General features: G+C 38.9%; 1 pseudogene; it reads right to left on the reverse strand.

Moving 5' to 3' along the window:
- Nucleotides 1–2,256: 2,256 nt before the first annotated feature.
- LOC132536958 (large ribosomal subunit protein eL21-like) lies at nucleotides 2,257–4,094 on the reverse strand (annotated as a pseudogene).
- Between the last annotated feature and the right edge of the window lie 2,489 nt (nucleotides 4,095–6,583).

Here is a 6,583-nt window from a genome sequence, read left to right on the forward strand (position 1 = left end):
TTCTTCTCATTGCCTTGAATGTAATTTAAAACCTCAGATACAATTTATTTATTTACTTATTTATATATTTATGTATTTATATAGCAGGGTTATCATGGGGCTTGGTGCTACCAGCACTGGGGATACACAGATCCCTCTGATCCCTGTGGCCATTCCCCCCCCCCCTTTCTATTTTATTGACTAGGACAGAATGATTGAGAGAGAAGGGGGAGATTGAAAGGGAGAGAGAAATAGTGATACCAGAAAGCTTACTTCACTGCTTATTAAGTGTCCCACTCTGCAGGTGGGAGTAGGGCTCAAACCCAGGTATTGAGCATGGTAGTATGTGTGTTTAACCAGGTGTGTTACTGCCTGGTTCTCAAAACCTCAGGTACTTTAGAAAATAGTAAGTCCTATACATTGTTGTATTGTTTAATTGTTTATGCCATATTTCATGTCAGAAAGAAAGCAATTTCCCCAAGGAGTGATGATTAAAAAAAGTCTATAGAGGGAGTCTGGTAGTAGCACAGAGGGTTAAGTGCAGGTGGTGCAAAGGGCAAGGACTGGCATAAAGATCCTGGTTCGAGCCCCTGGCTCCCACCTATAGGGCAGTTGCTTCACAGGTGGTGAAGCAGGTCTGCAGGTGTCTATCTTTTTTCCCCCCTCTCTGTCTTCCCCTCCTCTCTCCATTTCTGTCTGTCCTATCCAACAACAATGGCATCAATAACTACAACAATAAAACAAGGACAACAAAAGGGAATAAACAAATATTAAACTATTCTATAGAAATAATGTCTGTAGAAATAATTCCTGGGCCCACCAACGTGTCCTGGAGCTCTGCTTCCCCAGAGCCCTTCCCCATTAGGGAAAGAGAAAGACAGGCTGGGAGTATGGATCCACCTGTCAACGCCCATGTTCAGTGACGAAGCAATTACAGAAGCCAGACCTTCCACCTTCTGCATCCCACAATGACCTTGGGTCCAACTCCCAGAGGGTTAAAGACTAGGAAAGCTATCAGGGGAGGGGATGGGATGCAGAGTTCTGGTGGTGGGAATTGTGTGAAGCTGTACCCCTCTTATCCTATTGTTTAGTCAAAGTTTCTTTTTTTCTAAATAAAAGATTAAAAAAAAAGAAGTCCTGGGGCTGGGCTATGGTGCACATGGTTGAATACACACATTACCATGTGCAAGGACTGGGGTCTCAGCCTTTCCCCTCCACCTGCAGGGGGGAATGCTTCATGAGTGGTAAAGCAGGTCTTCAGGTGTCTTTCTATCTTCCTCTTTATCTACTCTCAATTTCTCTCTATCATCCTATCAAATATAATAGAAAAAAAAAAGAGGAAAAATAATGACTGCTGGGAGTGGCGAGATTCCAGGCACTGAGCTCCAGCAATAGCCTTGGTGGCAAAAAAAAAAACAAACAAAAAAAAACCCTTCCTGTAAGTATAATTATGATTTCTTTTTATGTTTATTGCTCAATCAACTATGTGCTCTGGCAAATGATTCCACAGTGAGACAAGATCTTACTTAGGTACACTAGAGTTTGCATCATCAGGTTCCAGGTGTCATCAGGATGCCGGCCAGACTTCCCTGGATTGAAGACCCCACCAATATGTCCTGGAGCTCAGCTTCCCCAGAGACCCACCCTACTAGGGAAAGAGAGAGGCAGACTGGGAGTATGGACCGACCAGTCAACGCCCATGTTCAGCGGGGAAGCAATTACAGAAGCCAGACCTTCTACCTTCTGCAACCCACAGTAACCCTGGGTCCATGCTCCCAGAGGGATAGAGAATGGGAAAGCTATCAGGGGAGGGGGTGGGATATGGAGATTGGGCGGTGGGAATTGTGTGGAGTTGTACCCCTCCTACCCTATGGTTTTGTTAATTAATCCTTTCTTAATTAAATAAAAAAAATGTAGCCAAAAAAAAAAGATCTTACTTAGAATGAGGCAATTTTTTAACTTAAATTTTATTGATTTAGCATTGGTTCATAATACTATAAAATCCCAGGAGTACAACTTCACATATGCATGTGCTTAATCACACCTATCAAAATTCCAGTCTATTCCTATCACTACTTGTTCCTTTCATGCTTTCCTTTCCACTTTCCCTCTGGAGGATATATATATTTGTATTTTTCCCATTCATTTGCTTTGTTTGTTTATTTTCCATATATGAGTGAAACCGTGGAGTTATTTTTCACTTTCTGACTTACTTCACTTATCATAATCACCCAAGCTCCATCTATACTGAGAATGAGACAGACTTTTAACATTAACTTTGAGTATGCAGTGAAGAATATTTACTAATGATACACAGAAATGAAACAGCCATTACACATGTAAAAAGTAGCATAATGATTAAGAGCTAGGTCTCTGGAGTGAGACAGTTTTCAATCTTGACTACAATACTTATCAACAAGCAATCTGGAGAAAATTATTTAATCATCTTTTGCTTCAGCTACCACATCTGTAAATAGTGGATAATAATTGTAGTTTTTGGCACAGTGTCATGATGAACATTTGGTGAGATGATTCACTGGGCTCTTAGTAGAGATCTGGCACAGAATTAGTGCTTTATACATGTCATACTATAAGAGTAAGAGTGTTATACTGAAGTTACCTTCCTGAGAGCCATTGTGTAAGTATGGAGATATTGACAGTCTACTGACTTCATGGAAACTTATATGAAGATTCTGTATTGACATGCAACAGAATGAAGTAGTGGCTTATGAGGTTCTAGAAGGGTATGTGGAGATGGTTCCAGTGGTAGTGACTCTTCAGATTGCCAGAGGATAATTATCATCATAACACCTTTTCTATGTGCACTATGGTCTGTTCATCCCTGCCAAGAAAGAATAAAATGAGGAAAATGAAACAAACCTGAAAAAAAAAAACAAAAACGAATGCCCTAGGTCTATGGTTTCAGGTTTGTTTTAATTACACACACCCCAACAATGAAATGTTTAAATACATTTTCTCTTGCAAATTACACATCTACACTACTTTACTGGTGTATTGTGTATAGTGTGACTCATACAAAATTACTTTAGAGGGTAAAATAAGGAAGAATTGAACATCATGCCCAATGATTTTAAGTTGAGATTCACCATCTTCATCAGTGGATGCAAATCACATTCAGTTAGTCCTGACCATTTAAAAATGCTTTTGCTGATTTACCACTTCACTTATGTTGGTGTTTTTGTTCTACTTTGTGGCTAGGTAAACATATTATTACTTAGAAGGAGAGATATTGCCCATTATATCATTTTATTGTTAAAAGCCATGTACATATTCTTTAGTAAGCTTCAATAAAACTTCTTTGCAGGGGGGTCTTTTTATAGTTCTGATATTTTATTAAATTTTTATAGTGATCATTCCATAAATTCATAGGCAATGGGTTCCAGCAGCTCTGGTTCCTTTCCTTTGGTTCTCACAAAGTGTGCTTCTCTGGGTGGAGCAGGCTAGCACTTCAGTTGAACCCAAGTCCCCTTCTCTTTGACTTAGTTTTTTTTTCCTGATCATTTTTCTTCACATGTTTCCAGAAGCTGTCTCTATTCTTAGAGTGCATAATATGCTCAATATGAATATTAATTCCCTTGGCAAGAATCTTGCCCTTTACTTGTTTGTTTACAACAATACCAACAGCATGCTGGGAAACACTGTAGACTCTTCCAGTTTTGCCATGGTAGCATTTGTGGGGCATTCCTTTTTGAGCAGTGTCCATTCCCTTTATATCTACAATATCACCTTTCTTATGGATCCACATATTTGTAGCCAAAGGAACAACTCCATGTTTTCTTTTTTCTAACATATATTTTTAAAGACTTTATTTATTTATTAATGAGAAAGATAGGAGGAGAGAGAACGAACCAGTCATCACTCTGGCACATGTGCTGCTGGGGATTGAACTCAGGACCTCATGCTTGAAAGTCCAAAGGCTTATCACTGCGTCACCTCCTGGACCACAACTCCATGTTTTCTAAAAGACCTAGAGAACATATAGCAGGTTCCTCTCCTCTTTCCCTTTGTGTTAGTCATTTTGTGATGGCTGCTCCTGCCAAAAGCTGCAGGGATTTTTTAAAAACTTCTTATTCATTTGATGTAGGTAAATTTAAATTGGATTATATAATCTGCTTCCATCTAACTGAGAAAGACTACAACACATCTCAGTTCATGTGGAGTTGGAAAGGGCCGGGGCGGGGGGGTCTCTTTTCAGTTGCTCAGTAGATGAGGTCTTCTTCCTTCAGTGAGGATACCCTGTGTGTCTGGAGCAATGATTGGGGGGTAGGAGTTAATGAACTTATTACTCATTGTTTTATAAAAATAGACTTACAGGAGATTTCTAAAATGGTCTTCATCTACCCCATTCTTTGGAGTTCTTTTGTCCCAGATTGAGAAGTCATTATGGTTCCTGCCGTTTCTCCACCTTGACATTTAATGGCAAAATGACTGAGACCTTTAAGCGCATTGGATATTGTTTTCAAAAACTTGCCACTTTATTTCATATATCACTGTATAGATCTTTATTGTTTACAAATCAATTTTACATATTATTTTTGTTTGAACTCAGCATCCCTGTTAGACAGGAAAAGTATATCTTATCATGTTCATTCTGAAGATAAAAGAGATAAACTATCAGTGGTATTTTTCTGGAATAATTGTTTAAGTAATCGTTCCAGTTCACAGTTTGTAGGTGGTAGAACAACTTATGAACTTGTTTTTGGAAAGAAAGGATGTTCAATTTTCTTTACTAGTTTTAAAAAGTATATTCAGTTTTCGGGGTGAAAAAGTCAATCCTGAGGTTTGGGACATGGGGCAGTGGATAAAGTGCTGAACTCTCAACTATGAAGTTCTGAGTTCAGTCCCCAACATGCTCTGGTTCTCTCACTTTTCCTCATAAATATATACATACTTTTTGTTGTTTTATAAAGAAGCTGACGTCCCCTAAATACTATGTAGTGGAGTGCTTCATTTAAATAGGCATGAAATGCCACAATTATAGAAATGGAGAAAAGAATTTTAGACTGTATTGGCAACATTATTCTTAAAATGAGAAACATATATGTCTAGTCTCCACATCACAACATAGCCTTGCAGTATGTTTGTATATTCTTATTTTTTGGAGAAGGATAGTGATGATTATCAGTGTTAATTAAAATAAAAACATTGATGATTTGTTGAGAAGATAAGAGTAGCAACAACATTACAAAGAATTGGTCTCATTTTCCTAAGCTACTTAGCACAGTCACAGGGTCCTCTGCAAATAGCCTGTGATGGTAGAGAGTGATTGAGTCACTGTAGAGTAGCTGCCATTGTGACAGACAGAAATTGTGATAATTTCAAGACATATTTTGGGGAAGGATTAAATGAGTCAGTGGACTTTTTTTTTTTTTAAATAGTATTTATTTCCTTTTGATGCCCTTGTTTTATTGTTGTAGTTATTATTGTTGTTATTGATGTCGTCACTGTTGGCTAGGACAGAGAGAAATGGAGAGAGGAGGGGAAGACAGAGAGGGAGAAAGATAGACACCTACAGATCTGCTTCACCACTTACGAAGCGACTCCCCTCCGGTGGGGAGCCGGGGCTGGACCGAAGATCCTTACACCAGTCCTTGCGCTTCCGGCCACCTGCGCTTATGCTGCTGCGCTACCACCCGACTCCCTGGATTTTATTTTTAAATTAATTTTATTTTTAAAAAATATTTATTTATTTATTTTCCCTTTTGTTACCCTTTTTTATTGTTGTTGTAGTTATTATTTTTGTTGCTATTGATGTCGTTGTTAGGACAGAGAGAAATGGAGAGAAATGGAGAGAAATGGAGGGGAGATAGAGAGGGGCAGAGAAAGATAGACACCTGCAGACCTGCTTGACCACCTGTGAAGCGACGCCCCTGTAGGTGGGGAGCCCGGGGCTTGAACCGGGATCCTTACTCCGGTCCTTGCTTTGAGCCACGTGCGCTTAACCCGCTGCGCTACCACCCGATTACCGTCAGTGGACTTTATGACAACAAATAGAATCTTTGATTTGAAATACAGAATCAGAAAACTGAGATGAATCCCAGGTGGTCTTTGGGAGATGGAAAAAGACCCAGTGAGTTGACTGGATTAAGTCTAGACTTTATTTCAGCATTATTGAGTGATCTTTAAGTGATATCTTTTGCCACCTTCAGAAAAGATTGTACTGGTGTAAGGAAGATACTTTAATCTAGGAAACATTATTTTGAGTTTATTCTAATGATTTCCCTCCTAACAGGGTTAAGCTTAGAAAGCCTTAGAATTACTTTATTTATTTATTTATAGTCATATTTAAAAATTTTGTTTTTAATTTTTTACATTTATTTATTTTCCCTTTTGTTGCCCGTGTTGTTTTTTATTGTTGTTGTAGTTATTACTGTTGTTGTTATTTATGTCGTTGTTAGATAGGACAGAGAGAAATGGAGAGAGGAGGGGAAGACAGGTGGGGGAGAGAAAGACACCTGCAGACCTACTTCACTGCTTGTGAAGTGACTCCTGCAGGTGGGGATCCGGGGGCTTGAACCGGAATCCTATTTATAGTCATTTTTATTTGTAGCATGTACACTCAACTAGGTGCACCACCACCTGG

Source organism: Erinaceus europaeus, chromosome 2, assembly GCF_950295315.1.
Source record: "Erinaceus europaeus chromosome 2, mEriEur2.1, whole genome shotgun sequence".
Lineage (NCBI taxonomy): Eukaryota > Metazoa > Chordata > Mammalia > Eulipotyphla > Erinaceidae > Erinaceus > Erinaceus europaeus.